The sequence below is a fragment of the Acomys russatus genome, chromosome 26 (assembly GCF_903995435.1).
Source record: "Acomys russatus chromosome 26, mAcoRus1.1, whole genome shotgun sequence".
NCBI classification, from domain to species: Eukaryota; Metazoa; Chordata; class Mammalia; order Rodentia; family Muridae; genus Acomys; species Acomys russatus.
Genome location: NC_067162.1, coordinates 47994711 through 48015110, shown reverse-complemented (window position 1 = coordinate 48015110; position 20400 = coordinate 47994711).

The window sequence follows — 20400 nt, the reverse complement described above, 5'->3', positions numbered from 1 at the left end:
GGCTGCAAGCTTTTGCTTAGTATTCCTGTGAGGCCTGACAGTGCGGGCACATGATGCCATGTTTCTGTAAATGCTGCAAAATGTTTATACTTTACCCATCGTGGGTCAAGTCCACTGTGGGTTTTAACTCTCGCCTCCCATCATATGGAGTGGCCTGGAAGTCGCTGTGAACATTTTGGGAAGCAAGGCAAGAAACAAAAGGCCGGGAAGACATTCTGCTTGTGTTCATGGGACAGAGAGCCAGGAGGAGGGAGACTGAGGATGTCAGCGGCAGCTGAGAGCCCATGACGCTGGTGTGTAGTATATACTTCTTGTCCCACTGTGACTGCAGACACTAGCCCCACAGGTGTGGGGACAGTGGCCAAAGCTGAACCTGCCACCCTCTGTGGGAGTCTTGTCAGCTTTACCTTTCCACAGCACTGGAGGATCCAATAGCAAGGAGCTGTGAAGTTTGAGATGAGTGACACTAGGAGCCCCACTGCTGCACTGATTTACCCCCCGCCCCCCCAAAAAAGCACATTCTGGGGGCTGGAGAGATGGCTCAGTGGTTAAGAGCATCACCTGTTCTTCCAGAGGTCCTGAGTTCAATTCCCAGCACACAACTATCTATAATGAGTTCTGGTGCCCTCTTCTGACATTCAGGTGTATATGCAGGCAGAATACTGTATATAGAGTAATTTTTTTAAAAAAAGAGCACATTCTGGTGGGCTTGGCGGCCTCAGCTTATCTGGTCAGTGTCAAGTAAGGCAGGCGGTACAGTTGTTGGTTTGAAATCTATGTTTCTAAGGCAACAGTCTGTAGTTAGCCCACAAAGCCCAGATGCCACGTGCATCCCTCGTTGCTCTTGCTATAGGAAACATGTCTTAACTCGAAGGAGTCAGAGATTTGGTAGTTAAATTTTTCAGGAAAAAGAGCTAAGTGCTATAAAGTTGTGTCAAGCTGTCCAATAAGAATGCTTCATTCAGCTGGGTGTGGTGGCACAGGCCTGTAATCCCAGCACTCTCGAGGCAGAGGCAGGAGGATCTCTGAGTTTGAGGCCAGAGGCCAGCTTTGTCTATAAAACAAGCCCAGGGCAGCCGGGACTATTACACATAGAAACCCTGTCTCGGGAGGGGGGAGGGGGAGGGAGAAGGGGGAAGGGAGGGAAGAATGCTACATTTTCTTATGGGTTTTGTTAAAGTTTATAACACTTGTTAGTTTTTCTTTTCTTTTTTTGTTTTTTTTTTGAGGCAGGGTTTCTCTTTGTAGCCCTGGCTATACTAGAAGTCACTTTGTAGACCAGGCTGACCTCAAACTCACAGAGACACTCCTGCCTCTGCCTCTTCTGTGCTGGTACTAAAGGCATGTACCACTGTAGGCATAAGGATATTGTGTATTTTAAATTCTGATTTCTAGCTCAGTGTTGTGTAAATTCTGCTCCCCAATTGTTCCCTGCTATGCCAATAAAACAGCTTACAGCCAATCGCTGAGCAGGGGAGAGAATAGGGCGGGACTTCCTGCCAGCCAGGGGAGGAGGAGTTAGAGGAGGAAGTAGGGGATTCAGCCATGGGTAGAGCTGGAGCTGAGCTGGAGCCAAGAAAAGCTACAAAGCACAAGTGTCACTGGGAGTAAGACAAAATAACAGACTCGAACTGCTCGAGACTGTAATGTGAAGCCTTGTCTTATAAGAATCTCAGTTATTTGTGTGATAGCTGGGTTAAGAGAGAAACGAAGAGAAGCAAACACAGTTGTATAAAAATAACTATAACATACCACCATGCCTGGCCCAGAATTTTAGTTCTTAAGTTCTGATCTCCACAAGGCTCTCTTACCCGACTCTGAACATTGCCGCTGGCCCCAGAGTCCCCTTGTGATGTCTTTATAAAGCTGAACTACACGTGTGCAGCCATGCCCTCATGCCTAGCTAGGTTCTCTGAGCTACTGGGGCCTAAACTGGTGGTTATCCCACTCTGTCGGCGTCTCCACGGTTCCTAGGACCCAGCCAGTACCAGTCCTTACTCTCCTTTTCCGTTGAGATGCTATCTGAGGAGAAACATGAGAAGAAACAGTCAACAGTTTTCGCAAGAGGAGGTGAGAAAATCATATAAATGACCCCAAGCTCTCTCAGAGCATCCAGTATGGCCTTTTGCAAGGTCACAACTGCCAGTATCGTGGGGGAGGATTCCAACACACGGTCCAGTTCCTGAGCGCTGGCTTCTTACCTCCACATATTCTATTTTCACCCACCACCCTGTGTTGTGAAGTTAAATATTAGATTCTATTTGGCCTCTCTGTTCCAAAGCAATCAGCACAGAAACCTTTTAAAATCATAAAAGCTTTAAGTTGCGGTATCTGGGAAAATATCATCCCTCTAAGCTACACACCCCAGGTGACTTGTCATAATTGTTCCTGCCTGGGCTGCTTCTGTTCCGTCAGGCTAGCCCTCATGGTCACGTGCTCATGGTCCACACTGCCCCGTTTCGACTTCCTTCTCCTGCTGTATCTTCTGTTTCCTCTCTCCTCCTTGCACCCTTATGGTCCCTCTCAACCCAGGAACCTAAGCTCCACCTACTTCTCTTCTGCTCAGTTACAGGCCTCAGCAACTTTATTGACCAATCAACTTGGAGTTAGATAGAGCAAAGTTTGCACAGCAAAGACAGGTGCACAGGAGAATGTGCTCATCTGGGCAGCACTCAGGTCTTGGAGACCAGTAATTAGCACTAGAATACATAGCGGCAGACCAACCCAACAGCCCCCTTGTTAACGATTAGGATTAATAAATTAAGAACCATCATTAGGCCGGGTGTGGTGGCGCAGGCCTGTAATCCCAGCATTTGGGAGGCAGAGGCAGGTGGATTGCTGTGAGTTCGAGGCCAGCCTGGTCTACAAAGTGAGTCTAGGACAGCCAGGGATACACAGAGAAACCCTGTCTCGGAAAAAAAAAAAAAAAAGAACCATCATTAGAACCATAAAGTTCAAAGTGTAAAACTCAATCATTCGTGTTGACTGGCAAGACGCATGTTTGAAAATAAAGCATTTGTACCATTTGTACTCGTTGGGTAAGATACACAATAAGCTAAAAAACTCATTGTTTAGAAATCTAGGAGTTAGTAATTTGTTTGTGCAAAATCCACAGTGGCTCTCTAACATAGCATCCACCCATGCGGTAGCTTGGGGATCCAGCCTGCTCATATCTGTGAATGTCCCTTGGTGATCAGTGCATCGCTGTGCCCTCACATGTAACAGTGAAACAAACTAAATGTCCAAAACAGTAAAATGGTATGGTGGCTATAAAGCACGTGTTACAATGTACAATCAAGAAAGTGACTGAGAGGGCTGGGGAGATGGCTCAGTGACTGACGTGCTTACCACTCAAGTGTAAGAATCTAAGTTCAAACCCCAGAACCCAAGGGAACACTAGGCATACCAGTGGACACCTGTAACCTCAGTGTTGAGTGGGTGGAGACAGACAGGTGCCCGAAACTCAATGGCCGGTCAGCCAAGCTGAACCAATGATCTTGAGGTTGAGCAATAAACCTTGTCTCATAAACTAAACATGGAAACCACCCAGGAAATACACTCAACATGAATTTCTACCTTCCAAACTCAGGAGCACACATGTGCACACGCGCACGCTCACACACACACACACACACAGACAGACACACACACACACATATCACAAAATGAGTGCGCAAAGCCTTTAATCCCAGCACTTGGGAGGCAGAAGCAGGCATATCACTGTGAGTTTGAGGCCAGCCTGGTCTACAAAGCAAGTCCAGGACAGCCAAGGCTACACAGAGAAACCCTGTCTCAACCCCTCCCCCCGCCAAAAAAAAAAAAAAAAAGAGTGAGCAAACAAGAATAAAATCTGACCAACCTACAGATTCAAGAATGAAGGAAGCCAGGCAGGGAAAAAAGTATGAACTGTCTGCCTAGAGTGTGTTACATTCAGATATGAGAGAAGCCAGGCAATGCTGGATGTTGGAATGGCTGAGGAAGACTGTCACATCCAGAATGGAGGTGGTCAGGGGTTTCTAATGCGAATGATGATGTCACCACGCATTGTCGTAGTAACTCATGTGTTTTATTTACTTCTGTAAGCCACATTGCATTTCAAAATTGTCATGGTTAGAAATATTCAAACATGTAAACCACACCAAGTGGGACTTTGTGGGGAGCTGTTTGCTTTAGAGCCGCACAGGGCGGCTGACATATTGAACAGTCCGTGGATCAAGCAGTACTCTTACCGTCAAAGTTTAATGTGATTTGGGTAACCAAAAATCCTGTTGATTCAAAGCTCCTCCAGGAATACCTATTGGAAAGTTCAGCTATACATTATTTACATACCTAATATTTATTTTAACATGGGCTTCGCCTTCCACAAGTGTTATTTTAGGTGTTTGATATTTTTAACCAACCAAACTGGTTCTGCAGGATTATTGCAAAAAGGTAAATGGCGATTCATACGCCCAGCTTCCGGCAGAAAAATGAAAATGCTGGGGAGGGTTCGGAAGGACGTCGGGTACACGGCCAGAGGAAACTCGCTGGCCTTCTGCTCGCTGCAAAGCCTGCTGAGCGAGCAAGGCGCTGGACACCCAAGCAACACCTTGCCTTCTTCAGTCTTGGTTTGTTTTGCTCTTTAAACTGCCTGCCCTGTGTCCTTCCAGGGGCCGCAGCTTGGCTATTCACCTCACACAGGAGGGAAAGGCTGGTTCCATCCTCTGTGCCCCCCCGGGGTGGGGTCTGGGGCACACCCACCTGTCAGACCCCATCCACAAAAGAGTCCCTCTCCCAGCCCTTCACAGCAATTGATAGGCTTCCAACCCCGGAAACCTCCACAGAAACTCCCAGGCAAACATTTTCCAGCTGCCAAGTCCTCGGGGATGATAAGAGCTCTTTGGAAACCCCTCCTAGTGATTGCAAAACCTTGACCTCCCTTCGTTTTGCAGCCACTAGGAAGATAAGCGCCTCCCAGCCACTAGGAAGAGAGTGGTCAGCGCTTCCCAGCAGCCAGGACTATGGGCAGGGAGCTCTGAGACCCGGCCTCCTTCAGATGATGGGAATGGAGGGACACCACAGGGCTGTCAAACCTCACCGCCGGGGTGGGCCCTCAGTAACAGTTCAGGAATTGAGGGAATGTACTGACACCCAAATGCTCTCTGGACCTGCCCACATCAGTCTTTGAGAAGGAAGCCGACTCCACCAGGGCCACAGATCTGCATGCACTCTCTGTCCTGCTCACCCTAAAAGAATGCCCTCCAAGGCAAATTGCTTCACATAGACTTTAGAGTAGGAATCTGATTTTAGTTAACAGGGACAACACTGTTAGCTGAACTGCTGAGTGGAGGAACCTAAGCCAGGAACTCAGGATGATGACATGCTAGCAGGACTGCAGAGCCTAACCTCACCTAGGACAGACCTTGGCTTCAAGGTAATTCCAGAAGTCCAAAGATCGCCAAGAAATAACAGACGTCAGGTAGGCTCTAGGGGGCTGTGGAGGTGCAGCGTGTGGATACAGCTGACCTTTCAGGAGCGACTATTAAGCACAGCCCTGGGTCTAGGCAGGCTGCCCCCTCCCAAATAGTCACAAAGATACACATCACAGCCACAACATTTCCAAAGTCTAGCCCTGTGCTGCTGTTATCCATCCCATTTTACATGCTGGCAGACATCATCTTGGGAAGACCGGTTTCCAAGGTTTCCAAGAGGTTAGCAGGGTCAGGGTTGTTTAGGATGCTCTGCCAGCCCACAAACAGACATCAGACGTAAGCCAGATGGCACGCAATGCAATTCTTTTAGTAACAATAGTTTTTTAAAAGCCTTTAAAAACACGGTTACAGCCGAGCGTGGTGACGCTCGCCTTTAATCCTAGCACTTGGGAGGCAGAGGCAGTTGGATCTCTGTGAGTTCGAGGCCAGCCTGGTCTACAAAGCGAGTCCAGGACAGCCGAGGCTACACAGAGAGACCCTGTCTCTGAAAAAAACAAAACAAAACAAACAAAACCACAGTTACAGCCTGAGAGTGTGGACTGCACATTCATGAGCACAGCATGGAATATAGCAAACAGGAGAGCAGTGCTGTGTGGGATTGTCTCAACCCAGCCCATAGCAGGAAATGCTTCTGTAAACCAAGCCTGAGCTTAATGCTGCAGAGAATGCAAGTAGAAACTTTGCCTTAATTAAAAATTTAAATTATGTATATGTGTGTGGCTATATTCATGTTAATGCTGGTGCCCCCTGGAGGCCAGAAGTGTGAGATTTAGGGTCGCAGTTAGAAACACCTGACATGGGTGTTGGAGATAACACTCAAATCCCCTGCACGAGTACCCCTATTGGCCTTGGAGCCAATTATGCGGCTCAATTTTTAAACTTATTTATTATTGTGTGTGTGTGTGTAATGTGGGAGTGGGGCATTCATGTGCCTTGGAGCATAGAGATCAGAAGGCAACACTGTGGAATCGTTTCTCTACTTTTATTTTACATAAGTTCCAGGGCTCAGACTCAGCCTTTCCACTTATGTGGAAAGTCCCTTCATGCCCTGAGCAACATCTGCTCTGCATACGGTGTCTAGGACACAGTCGTGACCAGCCGGACTGCGCTATAGCAACGCCTCTAGCCTTGGAACTGTGGCAGATGACAACGTACTGGGTGTTTGAAAACCACTGACACCTGATTCCAAATGTTCACAAACACACACATGCACACCACACACACACATACACACTAACAAACACACACACAGTAACAAGCCCCGAGCAATCTTACTGAAATTACAAACTGTACAGCACCTGTAATCCCAGTACTCAGGAGGCTGAGACAAGGGCATCCATGTGACTTTGAGGCCAGCCTGGATTACGTGGTAAGTAGGGGGCCAGTCCAAGCTTTATTGTGGTAGCCATTTCACATGCGTACATATCAAGGCGCCGTGTTGTACACTTCATTTTGTCTGTTGCACTTTAATAAAGCTAGTGTGAGTGAAGAAAGGGATTTCCTCTCAGTTTACCATGGGTTTCCTTTCTTCTTGTGCGGAGGGAGGAACACCACTAATCCCCCATTCTTTTTTCTTTTACACCACTTCCTCCCCTGGGATGTGGCAGCAGCAGCATTCTTCTTCCTTGTGGAGCTGGGATCTAGAGATGACACTTGATACAGATAAATGGATGATGCTGGGAAAGGCGCCCTCACACATCAGCCATGCGTCAGCCACACATCAACCATGTATCAGCCACACATCAACCATGTATCAGCCTCACATCAGCCACATATCAACCACACATCAGCCACACTAGGGCAGCTGGGAAAGGCGCCCTCACACATCAGCCACGCGTCAGCCACACGTCAGCCACACATCAACCATGTATCAGCCTCACATCAGCCACGCATCAGCCACATATCAACCACACATCAGCCACACTAGGGCAGCTGGGAAAGGCACCCTCACACATCAGCCATACTTGGTTATCGGTGCGGAAAGGCAGCCCTGCATGCCTGGGGAGGGACATCCAGCAAGGAAGGGCAAGTGTAAGAAGCAGAGCCTGCCAGCAGGGACTGTCCACATGCTCCCGTGAAATCAGAGGGAGAGGAGCCACCCAGGGAACGAAAAGGTGAACCGAGACAGGTCATGTTTATGATGGGGTCAGCTCAACACAGGCCTGGAAGCCTTCAGAACAGAGCTGGGAAGTGACTCACAGCAAGAGCATCGCAGCCAAAGGCAAGAAGCAGCCAGGCTTGGGGCCTGCCTTGAAGGTGGAGTGAGCAAGAGCCTCACGGTCCCTTGGGGGTCTTGAAGTCCTACACGCACAGGGGTGGTAAGGTCAACCCAAAGACAGTGGGCTGATAAACTAAGAATCAGCATCCGAGACAAGAAAGACGCCAGCAGAAACCGTTTTCTGGGGCAACTCGGAACTTGGTTTGTACACTCAGAGTCTGGACGTCTGGGAGATGCTTGGAGTCCAGAGAGGAGTGGTGACAGGCCTAAGTTACGAGTTCCACCAGCTGACCAACAAACGTGAAAAAAAGGGATGTGGACCCAGAGAAGACTGAGCACCGAACTCCATGCTCAATAAGAAGATCGCGTTCCAGAAGCTAAGAGTCATGGAGCGTTGCCAGACGTCAGACACTGAGCGGCCAGACAAGAAGAAGCCACCAATGGAGGCCTCCACCTGTGTAAGAGCTGCCAGCACCCGCACCCATCCGCCGTCAGTGGTTCTGCGGCCTGATTTTGCTCATTATGGGACAGGCAATAAACCTGCTACAGCACTACATGGCCCTACTGCAAGAGAACAGACAGCCCTGCCCATCTTGCCAGGGAGCGCTTCACGGTCTGGGCCTAGCAAGGGTCAAAACAGTGGCCGTGGGAACACAAGGTGTGGGCGGTTGCGGGTGAGTCCTCAGCACCCGGCCCAGGCTAAGCACCTGGCTTCTTCCTCTGTCCACGTGCCTACTGGGGACTGGACATTGCCCCCTGACTGAGCCAGGCAGCCGACCTGCTGGAGCTGGCTCTGCCTGACACAGCCCCTGCTCTCCATGCTCATTAGACCGGAAGCACAGCCAGAGGGATGCATAGAGGTGTCCGTCCTCAGCTTTGACTGAGAATGAAGCTCCAGCCAGACATCCTGTTCCTGCTTGAGAAGAAAAATGTCTTCTTGGATCCTGGAATTATAGACAAAGCTCTTAGGCTTACTGTTAAAAAAAAAAAAAAAGGGCCGGGCGTGGTGGCGCATGCCTTTAATCCCAGCACTCGGGAGGCAGAGGCAGGCGGATTGCTGTGAGTTCGAGGCCAGCCTGATCCACAAAAGCGAGTCCAGGACAGCCAAGACTGTTACTCAGAGAAACCCTGTCTCGAAAACCTAAAAAAAAAAAAAGAAAAAGAAAAAGGTGGTGACAGTGTCACTTAAAGGTGACTGTGGAATGCTCAGGGCACCATTCCTACTCACGTCCTCAGATGCTCATGCCATCTTAGTTTGGGAAGGGTCCCAGGGCAATGGTTGTGTGGGAGCCTATCTTAATACTCAGCTTTTATGAGTTTGGAGATAAGAACAGACTTGATGCTCACAGAGGACAACCCAGACAAAAGTACTTGTGTGTCTGTCCTGAGCTTGACGTTAGCATTGACATGGCCCTGATGGCCGAGTGGCACAGAGCCATGCTGGCCTTTCTCTTGTGTCTCGTCCCTCTCAGACCCTGGATAAACTTTTCAAACGACTGCCTGGATTCACAGATGCTGGTTGGTCCAAGCACACAGACCTGGATTAAACTGAGAAGGCCCCAGATTATTAATCACTCTTGACAGATACGACTAATCATCAGTAAAGTATCTGTTTCTGATAAGATTCTTCTAAAGCGGCCTGGGGAGATGGCTAAGTGGTTAAGAGCACTGGCTGCTCTTCCAGAGGACCCGGGTTCAATTCTTAGCACAAGTATGATGCTCACAACCATCTGTAACTGCAGTTCCAGAAGATCACCAACTCCCTCTCTGGCCTCCACCGGCACCAGGCAAACAAAACTCTCAGACATATAAAGATATGAATTAATCAAGTCTTTAAAAGGAGTCAGGAAAATTAATGCTCAACTTTTCCCTGTTCAGAGAACGACTCCAGTTTAAGTCTGGGACAGTGCCCCCTTGTGGAGATTTTCATAAAAATGAGGTTTGACGTAAGATTCAGGAGTCTTTCCGTGGGCTCACAACCTTCCAGGTGGAGTCGAGGCGCATGCAGGAATCTTGAAGAGTCATCAACAGACCACATGGCCTCAGAGGCTCAGAGGACAGGAGAGGTCATTTTGGTTCTGGGGACAATTACTGCTGAGCGACCTGTGTCACGACTCTTTTGCTCTATCCTCACAGAATGCTTTGTATGTCTCGGCAGCAGGAGACAGGCTGGCTGGAGGGCTGTTGCCGCAAACACAGGGCAAAGGGCAACGCGCTTTCAAACCGGGCGCATCAAACATGTATTTCTGACGGTGTGGAGATCCGAAGCCTTTGTTCTTCTGGAATTCTCTGGAGGAAACAGAACACTCTGTGTCAGGGGCCCTCAGAGGCTGGCTCTTGGCTCTGAGTGCAGTCGGCCGGCCGGCAGGTCCTGGCCCAGCCCCGGAGATGGCGCCAGTCAGGGCCCCTGCTGGAGTGCTGCAGACAGGGCCTCCTCATCCTGGGAGGAAAAGGTGAAAGTGAGCTCACTCTGCCAATGGGGAGCTGGAGTGTTCACCTGAGCAGAGGAGGAAGCAAGCCCTTGTTTTCTTCGTCACAGTTTCTCCTGATAGACGTCAGGCTGCGCTTGAACAAAGAAAACAAAATAGAACAAAAAAGCACAAAAGATTCTCAATAATCTGGAAAAAGTGAAAATTTAAAACAAATAATTTGAACTGATCTCCACCAGTCTAGAATATAAATACACACATGAAATATAAACACAGACAGCTTTGGGAACTTCTGATATTTACTGACCACTTATCAACCGTACGATGCCACTACATGAAGTTGTCAGAGCTCATGGATCTTATAGAGAAGATCAGAAAATCAAAACTCAGGAGCAGGTGGAAGGAAACTCAGGGTGAGGGAGCCACCATGTGGCCGCTACTGGTGGCCTGTCCAGTCTTGTCTGGTGTAGTAAGAACTTGGGGCTGGAGAGCTAGCTCAGAGGTTAAGAGCACTGACTGCTCCTCCAGAGGTCCTGAGTTCAATTCCCAGCAACCATACGGTGGCTCACAACCATCTATAATGTGATCTAATGCCCTTTTCTGTCATGCAGGCAAGCACTGTATACATAATAAATACATAATAAATAAATCTTGAAAAAAATATTTAAAAAAAAGAACTTAACACATTTAGAATGAGCAGTGACAGAGAGCTCAGGTAAATAAGGGAAAATATTATCGAGCGTACATTGGATGAGGCGTGGGAAAGCACTCCAGGAGGGGGAAATGCACATTTCGAGTAAATTTCAACCGAGTCACTTCCACCTTGGGTAACTAGATGACATGCAAAAAGGCGTTGTAAGGGCTCAGTAGCACACCAAGCGGATAGAGCGTGGCCGACCCAGTGAGCGAACACCTCCAGACCCCACCAGGCTGAAAATCTCCACAGAAATACTACAACCGAGAGTGTTTGCTCAAAGTGAAATAAACCTTTATGACAACCAAGACAAATAAAACAAGGCAGGGAGAGCTGGCTCAGTGGTTAAGGGTACGTACCACTCTTCTGGAGGACCCGAGTTCAATCCCAGCACCCACTTGAGGAAGCTCACGACCACTTGTAAATTCTGGGTGTTTCAGAAGACCTGACAGTCTCACAGGTCTCAGGCACTCACATACACAAACACACGTCACGTAATTTTAATAATAATGATGATAATGATAGAACATTAACAACAAACTACATAAGTGTTATTACAGGGTTAGGGTTAGGGTTAGGCATGTAAAAGCCTCTATCTACCAAGGACTCTTGGACAAAAGAGGGAATGCTAAAGGTCAAACATAACAGAGTGATGGTGAGAACACAGCAGCAAGATAGACCAGATGCCGTTAATACCGGGTTCATCTTGACTGCTTTTCATAGTCAGGCACTGGGAGTGTCACTGGGAGTAGGCTTTGAAGTTTCAGAGGCCCTTGCCAAGCCCAGTATCGTTAAAAAAGGTCTCGGCTACTGTTTCCTGCCATGATGACCACAGACTAACTCCCTAAAACTGTAAGCAAGTGCCTAATTAAATGCTTTCTTTGATAAGAGTTGCCTTGGTCTTGGAGTCTCTTCTCAGCAAAACAACAGTACCTAGGACAGTGAATGTGCTTGTGCTGTGATGGTTAGCATTGTGCTTAACATGTGTAGACCGCTGTGCTTAGGGGAATCCGTGAGAAAACTTTTTTAGTTTGTAAGTTTGTATAAGGCAATCTGTCCTGTCGGTGAGCTTGCCCAAGATGGATGACTTCCTGGAATATTTGAGCTATTGTTGAAACTGCCTGCTCTTTACCTGCTTCTGGTGTGCTTTAAGAAAAGGAGTCAAACCTGGCACAGTGGCACACGCCTGTAATCCCAGCACTCAGGAGGCAGAGGCAGGCAGATCTCTGTGAGTTCGAGGCCATCCTGGTCTACAAAGTGAGTCCAGGACAGCCAAGGCTACACAGAGAAACACTGTCTCGAAAAACAAAACAAACAAACAACAAACAAAAAACAACAAAAAAGAAAGAAAGAGAAGAAAGAAAGATGTGTCACAAGGCTAGCCACTGGTTCTGCCTCTGTAAGAAAATGCTTGCTTGCATCTACAAGACATCTGTTACAAAAGTTAAGCTCTTTGGCCAGCTTTGGTGGCACACACCTTTAATCCCAATACTCAGGAGGCAGAGGTAGGCAGATCTCAGAGTTAGATGCAGGCCAGGCTGGTGTACAGAGACAGGATAGCCTGGGCTATGTTGGGGGATGGTCTGATGTATTTTGATGCTAATTACTGCTTGCTGTCTGACCCACCTTTTGCTTAATAAAAAGCCATCCCACCTGGGCAGGGCAGGAGACAGGTGGGGCTAGGAGAGAGGAATTCTGGGAAGAAGGACTGCCAGGAGGAGAAGGAGAGAGACCTGGAGGGAAGAGAGGAAGGCAGCCATGGGTTAGCTGGAGGAGAAGCACATGGCCCTCGGTGTGGATGGAGAATTCGGCCCAGATGAAGAACATTAGCAAGCATTTGGGATTACGGATGGGAGGTAACTTGATAGAAGTTATTAGAAGCAGATGGTGTGAGATTGAGGCCGGGATCCCATGCCTGCCCCACTATGGGAGGCAGTTTAGAGGATTGATATCTGCCCTGCCCCAGGTTAACTAAGGCTATCTTAAAATATAACACGTGTCTGTCTTGATTAATTGCTAGCCTGGCCTACTGATAATACAGATAATTTAAAAACAATAGGACTACACAGAGAAACCTTGTCTCAAAAAGCAAAACCAAAACCAAACAAACAATAGCCATTGAGATGTAACAAGAATAAGTTAATAAAAAAAAATAATAAAACAAAAACAAACAAAAAAGTTAAGCTCTGCCTGTATGTAGGCAGGATATGTGTTAACTCGACCCCAAATGTGATTTTATAAACTCCCAGCTAACAAGAGTCGGGGCACACTTAGAGAACCCTGAATCACAAGTGTGATCCTGGTGTCAGAAAGAAAAGACTCCTTTTTGCTAATACTGTTCCTGGTCAAGCTGGTGAATCTCTGAATGACCCCAGACCCCAGACACATGTGGAGGTCAGAGGACAACTATGTAGACCAGGCTGGCCTGAATTTAGTATGTAGACCAGGCTGGCCTAAAACTCAAAGCCTCTACCTCCCAAGTGTTAAGATTAAGGGTGTGTGCTACTATACCTTGAGAAGAGTAATTTTGTTGTTGTGGCTGGTTTTTTGTTTTGTTTTGTTTTGTTTGAGACACTGGTTTTTTGTTTGTTTGTTTTAGGTTTTTTGTTTTTGTGTATGTAGCCTTGACTGTCCTGAAACAAGACCTAGGTTGGCCTTGAACTCAGAGATCTACCTGCCTCTGCCTCTTTAGTACTAGGATTAAAGGCATGTGCTACCACCACCTGGTCAAATAAATTTTTTTTTGATAAATTAATTACATTTCTTTCTCAAGTGGGCTGGAACGTTGCTCAGTGGTAGGATACTTGCTTAACATCTCAAGGCCCTGGTTTCCACCACGGCCACCACCAAAACACAAACTAGGAAGAACACACACAAAAAATAAGCAAAGGGAAAAAAATACAGATTAGAAATCTGTGAGATGGCTCAGTGGGTAAGGGCACTTGCCAATGAGGCTGCTCAGCAACGTTCAATCCCAGGACCCTCATAGAGGAAGGAGAGAACAAACTCCTGCATTATCAGTTTTTGAAAACTAAAAGCCCACTCCCAGTGATACACCTACTCCAACAGGGCCACACCTCCTCCAACAAAGCCACACCTCCTCCAACAAGGCCACACCTCCTCCAACAAAGCCACACCTCTTCCAACAGAGCCACACCTCCTCCAACAGGGCCACACCCCCTCCAACAAGGCCACACCTCCTCCAACAAAGCCACACCTCCTCCAACAGGGCCACACCCCCTCCAACACACCCCCTAATCCTTCTCAAGCAGTTCCACTAACTGAGGCCCAAGCATTCCAACATATGAGCCTATGGGGGTCATTCTCATCCAAACCACCACACTCACTAAATAAACAAATTATTTTAAATAAATAAGTGTTTTTTAAAAAAAGAAACAAATAGGCCAGGTGGTGGTGGCGCACGCCTTTAATCCCAGCACTTGGGAGGCAGAGGCAGGCGGATCTCTGTGAGTTTGAGGTCAGCCTGGTCTACAAAAGCGAGTCCCGGATAGTCAAGGCTACACAGAGACCCTGTCTCGAAAAACAACAAACAACAACAACAAAAAAGAAACAAACAAGATCAATGTGGTAAAAGAAAACAGTAACTCTAACTAGTAAGTTAAACTTTATAGATAAAGAAGTCTTCAAATTATAACCACACCAAGCGAAGAAAGCATTTCTAGTTCTTTCTATGTGTGTGGGCATTTTTGCCTGCATCCGTATCAGTGCATCCATCACGCACGTGCCTAAGAAGGTCAGAAGAAGGTATTGGGTCCTGAAACTGGAGTAACAGATGGTTGTGAGTGCCCTGTGGGTGGTGGCATCAAACCCTGGGCCTGGGAAAGTCAGCCCGTGCTCTTAACTGCTGAGCCATCGCTCCAGCTCCTTAATTATGTTTATGAAACAAGGATAACATCAGTGCCTAGACCTGATACAAATTGTGTAGGAAGAGGTAAAATTATAAACCAAGAATGTATGAATTTCTGGCAAAATTTCAAAATGATACTTCGGTGTTTCGCTAACAATCTGTTCAACCTCGGCCTCCTACATGTAGGTCTTTCTCATGAGGAGTGTTGTGTAATACTTTCCTCTGAGATTAAACGTTCCGTCCTGCAGGAGGTGCACTTTAAACAAGAAGGTAAACAAATCAAAGTAGCTTCAGGAAGTCCCTGAAACCTACCACGTTCGCTGGGCTCCTCCGTGTCAGAGTAAGCAAAGCCAAGCTACAAAGAAGACTCTCAGAGAGCCGAGCAGCCATCAAGACTCTAAGACCAGATTAGCTGCCTGGAAACTAGCCAAGCTGCCCAGAAGAGGTTTAAACCAGCTTTCTGAGCTGTCACCTGTGCTGGGGTGGGCTTTGGTGATACAGCCGTCTTTGGTTATTTTTGCCCTCTAAGGAACCTCTCATCCAAACTCCTGTAAGTAACCCCAATATAACTCAGTGGTTCACCAAATTGGATTTTGGTGGTACCTGTAGTTTGGTCTGATGTAGGTTCTCTATCTGGGATGAATAGATGTGTGTGTTGCATCTCCCTGGGGAAATTTTGTCGCACAACAGCGTGGGATACAAGAGTCTTTCTTTCTTTCTTCCTTCCTTCTTTATTTTTATTTACTTTTGGGGTTTTGGTTTTTTGTTTTGTTTTGTTTTGTATGTGTGTGTGTGTGTGTGTGTTTGTTTTGTTTTTTATTTTTTGCTTGGAGACACATTGCTCTATGTAGCCCTATCTATCCTAGAGCTCAAGTCTGTAGGCCAGGCTGGTCTTGAACTCACAGAGATCCTCCTACCTCTGCCTCCCAAGTGCTGACATTAAAGGCCTGCGCCTCCTCTGCCGGTCCCAAGCTTCTAAGATCGGAAGCTGCTGCCTAATGCTCCTCAGGAAGCAGAAGCAGTGTAGTTAGACAGGAAGGGGACGCGACAAATGTGCAGGTAGGACATCCAAAGACACGCAGCCTTCTGACAAGACCATGAATCTGTAAAACCCTCGGTGATACATGAGAGAACTGACCCAAGCAATAAAACAGTTGATCAAATTAACAGCCTGTCTGCCACAATAAACACACAAACAGCCTCCATGCATACAAGCAGCAGCCAACTCGATGCATTTACAGCAGCCACAGGGAAGATAAACTGTTCCGGAGAAAACGAGACCCAGAGCCACACAAAACCACTGAGAGGAAAACATCTGAAAACTCCTCAAAAGACCTAAAGTGGGTGCAGAGGGTGATGTCTTCTTTCTTACACAGGATGGCTAGCCGCACAAACATGTAGCTCTTCCCAGGTTATTTTACTAAAGAGGCTTTTTGTTTGTTTGGCTTGGTTTTGGAGGGTTATTGGGGGGGGGGGTTGTTTTGATTTTTGTTGGGTTCTGGTTTTTGAATCCCAGTAGAAATGCCAACAAAGCATATTGGGTTTGGCGCTAGACAGGTTTATGCTAAACCATGCAGAAAAACAAACATGCAAGAACAGACAAGACACTGTGAAAACTACATGGGAAACTGGATTTGCCAAGTATTAAAACACACTCCACAGTCCTTGAATTGGAACAGTGTGTCTCTGACACACTCACAGACTGAGTACAGCTAGGGAGCAGGCCATGTGGGCTTTACTGGGGCTCCCGTCGCTGGAGAAAAACAGCAGTTCAATAAACAGTGCTAGCTAACAACCAAGTAGTCATTTGGAAAAAGATAAAATTAGATCTTCATGTTATACCATACACAAGGATAACTTCCCAATGAATCAGGGGACTCGGAAACAAAAAGGGGGAAACGGCTGAAGCTCTCTTTATCTGGGTATAGGTGGAAATACTATGTAACCTTGGAACACAATATTTGAAATATGTGTCCGAGACGAATGAAAAATGGCTGTCTAGGGGCTGGAGAGACAGCTCAGTGGTTAAGAGCACTAGCTGTTCTTCTAGAAGGCGTGAGTTCAACTCCCAACAACCTTGTGGTGGCTCACAACCATCTGTAACGACTGATGTGTTCTGCTGGTGTGCATAAAGACAGAACACTGATATACATAAAATAAATAAGTAAGCTTTAAAGGAAAAAAAAGGAAGAGGGCTGGAGAGGTGGCTCAGAGGTTAAGAGCACTGTCTGCTCTTCCAGAGGTCCTGAGTTCAATTCCCAGCAACCACATGGTGGCTCACAACCATCTATGTGATATGGCGCCCTCTTCTGGTCTGCAAGCATACATGCAGGCAGAACACTGTATACAAAATATATATATGTCGTTAGAAAAAAGAAAAGAAAGGAAGGAAGAAGAAAAACAATGCCTTTCTAAGCCAGGCCTGGTGGTGTGCATGCACAATCCCAGCACACAAGAAGCTAAAGCATAGGACTGCTGTGAGGTCACGGCCAGAACAGGGTATACAGCGAGACTCTGTCTCAGATTGTTTTTTCTAGGTTATCTTATTTTATGTATATCGGTGTGTTTTATCTGCATGTATGTCTGTGCACCATATATATGCCTGCAGCCCACAGAGGCTAAAAGAGGAGATTTCCTGCAACTAGTGTCCACCATGTGGGTGCTGAAAATCAAACCTGGGTCTTCTGGCAGATCACCCATGTTGGGTGACTCACAATTGCTGGTAACCCCAGCTCCAGAGAATTTGATGTCCTCTCTGGTCTCCAGTACACATCTCGCACACACGCACACGCGCACACATACACACAGTTTTTAAAACACACACATCTTTTTAAATTTTAAATGAGATGTAGTTAAAAATAAAAGAACGACAGCCAGAGCCGGAGAGACGGCTCTGCGGCTCAGAGCACTTGCTTCTGTCTGTTCATGAGGACCCAGATTAGCTCCTGGCGTCTAACAGTTTACAACTGACTGAAATCCCAGTTCCAGGGGATCAGATACCTTCTTCAGACCGTCGAAGGCACCAAGCACACATGTAGCGCACAAACATACATCAAAACACACATTAAAATTTTTTTAATTTGATAAAAAGTTAGATAAATGTATATATGTAGGATAAAACTAAATTTTAAATGTGGAACTGAAATACTCAAGGGGCCATTTTTTAAAAAACGTAAAATGGCAGGACGGTGGAACCTGGCTCAGCAGCTAGGGTCACATGGTCAGACTGGCCACCTAATGGCACGAGGGTCAAGTCACACTACATACAGACAGACGTTCAACATGCTCAGCATGTGGGACATGCAAGCCAAAAGCTGCACTTGGACACATGAAGGGTGAACAAGACTTTATTCTGTGAACGATAAACAAATGCCAATCAAAAGAAAGCCAGATGGCTGGACCACAGTGAAAAGATCAGTCAGCGCACCCCTCAAAGCACCCCAAAAATGTACAGAAAAGCCAGGTTGTTCATGGCACGAAGCAGGCTGGCTGACTGTGCTGGCTGGGCTTGTGTATCGCTTTGACAAAAAGCTAGAGTCATCAGAGAGGAAGGAGCCTCAGCTGAGGAAATGCCTCCATGAGATCCAGCTGTGAAGCATTCTTCTGTGGGGGTGTGGGGTGGGGGTGCTGATGTTGCTGGTTTGGTTTCTTGAGACAAAGTTTCTCTGTGTGGTCTTGGCTGTCCTGGACTCGCTTGGTAGACCAGGCTGGCCTGGAACTCAGAGATCCACCTGCCTCTGCCTCCCAAGTGCTGGGACTAAAGGCGTGAGCCACCACTGCCGCTGGGCTTGTAAGGCATTTTCTTAATTAGTGATTTATGAGGGAGGCTCCAGCCCATTGTGGACAGTGCCGTCCCTGGGCTGGTGGTCCTGGGTTCTATAAGCAAGCAGGCTGAGCAAGCCATGGGGAGCAAGCCAGTAAGCAGTACCCTCCATGGCCTCTGCATCAGCTCCTGCCTCCACCTTCCTGCCCTTCTTGAGTTCCTGCCCTGACTTCTTTTGGTGATGAATAGCAATTTGGAAATGTAAGCCAAATAAACCCTTTCCTCCCCAGCTTGCCCTTTGGTCATGGTGTTTCATCACAGCAATAACTAAGCAGTATCTAAGACACTGAGGGAGGAGAATCACCATGGGATAGCATGGCCACATACTAAGTTCCAGTTCAGTCTGGGTCATAGGGTGACACTCTCTCAGAGAGGGAGGGGGGAGAGAGGCCAGGAGGAGAGGGAGGAGGAGGGAGAGAGGTCAGGAGGAGAGATGGAGTGGGAGAGAGAGGCCAGGAGGAGAGAGGGGAGGAGAGAAGGAAGGGGAGGGAAGGAGGGATGGAGGGAGGGGGAGAGGGGGGGCGCCAGAAGGAATGGGGGTAGGGAGAGAGAGAGAGGCCAGGAGGAGTGGGGGGAGGAGAAAAGGAAGGGGAGGGAGGGAGGGAGGGAGGGGGAGGGGGGCGCCAGAAGGAATGGGGGTAGGGAGAGAGAGAGAGGCCAGGAGGAGTGGGGGGAGGAGAGAAGGAAGGGGAGGGAGGGAGGGAGGGAGGGGGAGGGGGGGCGCCAGAAGGAATGGGGGTAGGGAGAGAGAGAGAGGCCAGGAGGAGTGGGGGTGGAGAGAGGGAGGGAGTGAGAAAGAGAGGATGGGAGGAGTGGGGTGGAGAGAGAGAGACATAGCTAAAAGTAAAACCAGGCATTCCCTCATTATATTTGAGCATTTCAATACTTTTCTTTCAGCGGTTGACAGAACAAGCAGAGAGAAAGTCAGCAGATACAGACAACCTGCAGGATGTCTCAGCCCTTGGTGTCTGACTGACAGCTGGAGAACGGTCCACCCACAGGATGGATTTGTTTTCAAGTACACATTAAATGTTCAACAAGATTGATTATGTTAAACCAGGCACAGTGGCCCACGCCTGTAATCCCAGCACTGGGGAGGCAGAGGCAGGCTGAGCACTGTGAGTTCGAGGCCAGCCTGGTCTACAAAGTTAGTCCGGGACAGCCAAGACTACACAGAGACCCTGTCTCAAAAAAGAAAAAGAGGAACAAGATGAGTTCTTGGGTGAGGGAGGGCGGCTCAGTGGTTTAGAGCTGCTCCTGCTGAGGACCCATGTTCAAGTCCCTGCACCCACGTGGTGGCTCACAGCCATCAATAACTCCCATTCTGGGGGATCCAACTCTCTTTCTGGCCTTTGGCGGCACCAGGCATGGTGCATGTGGTGCACACACCTGCAGGCAGAATAGTAATGCACATACAGTAAAAATAAACATTTCTGGGGAACTTTTAAAAAATTAATTGGGCTGGAGAGATAGCTCAGTGGTTAAGAGCAGAGCTTTTACAGAGGACCAGGGTTCAATTCCCAGCACTCACATGACAGCTCACAGCTGTCTGTAGCTCCAGTTCCAGGGGATCTGACACCTTCACACAGACAGACATGCAAGCAAAACACCAGTGCACATAAAATAAAAATATAAATTATTTTAAAAAGAAATTTAATAAGCTGTAACAAGTTAAGGCTGGGTGTGGTAACAAATGTCTTTAATTGCAGCACTTGGGAAGCAGAGGCAGGTGGATCTCTGTGAGTTTGAGGCCAGACTGGTCTAGGACAGCCAGGGCTATGCAGAAAAACCTTGTCTTGAAAAACGTGTGTGTGTGTGTGTGTGTGTGTGTGTGTGTGTGTTAGTGTTAGTGTTACAAGCTCTCCTATACAGGGCTTAAAAATAACATGCAAAAGTG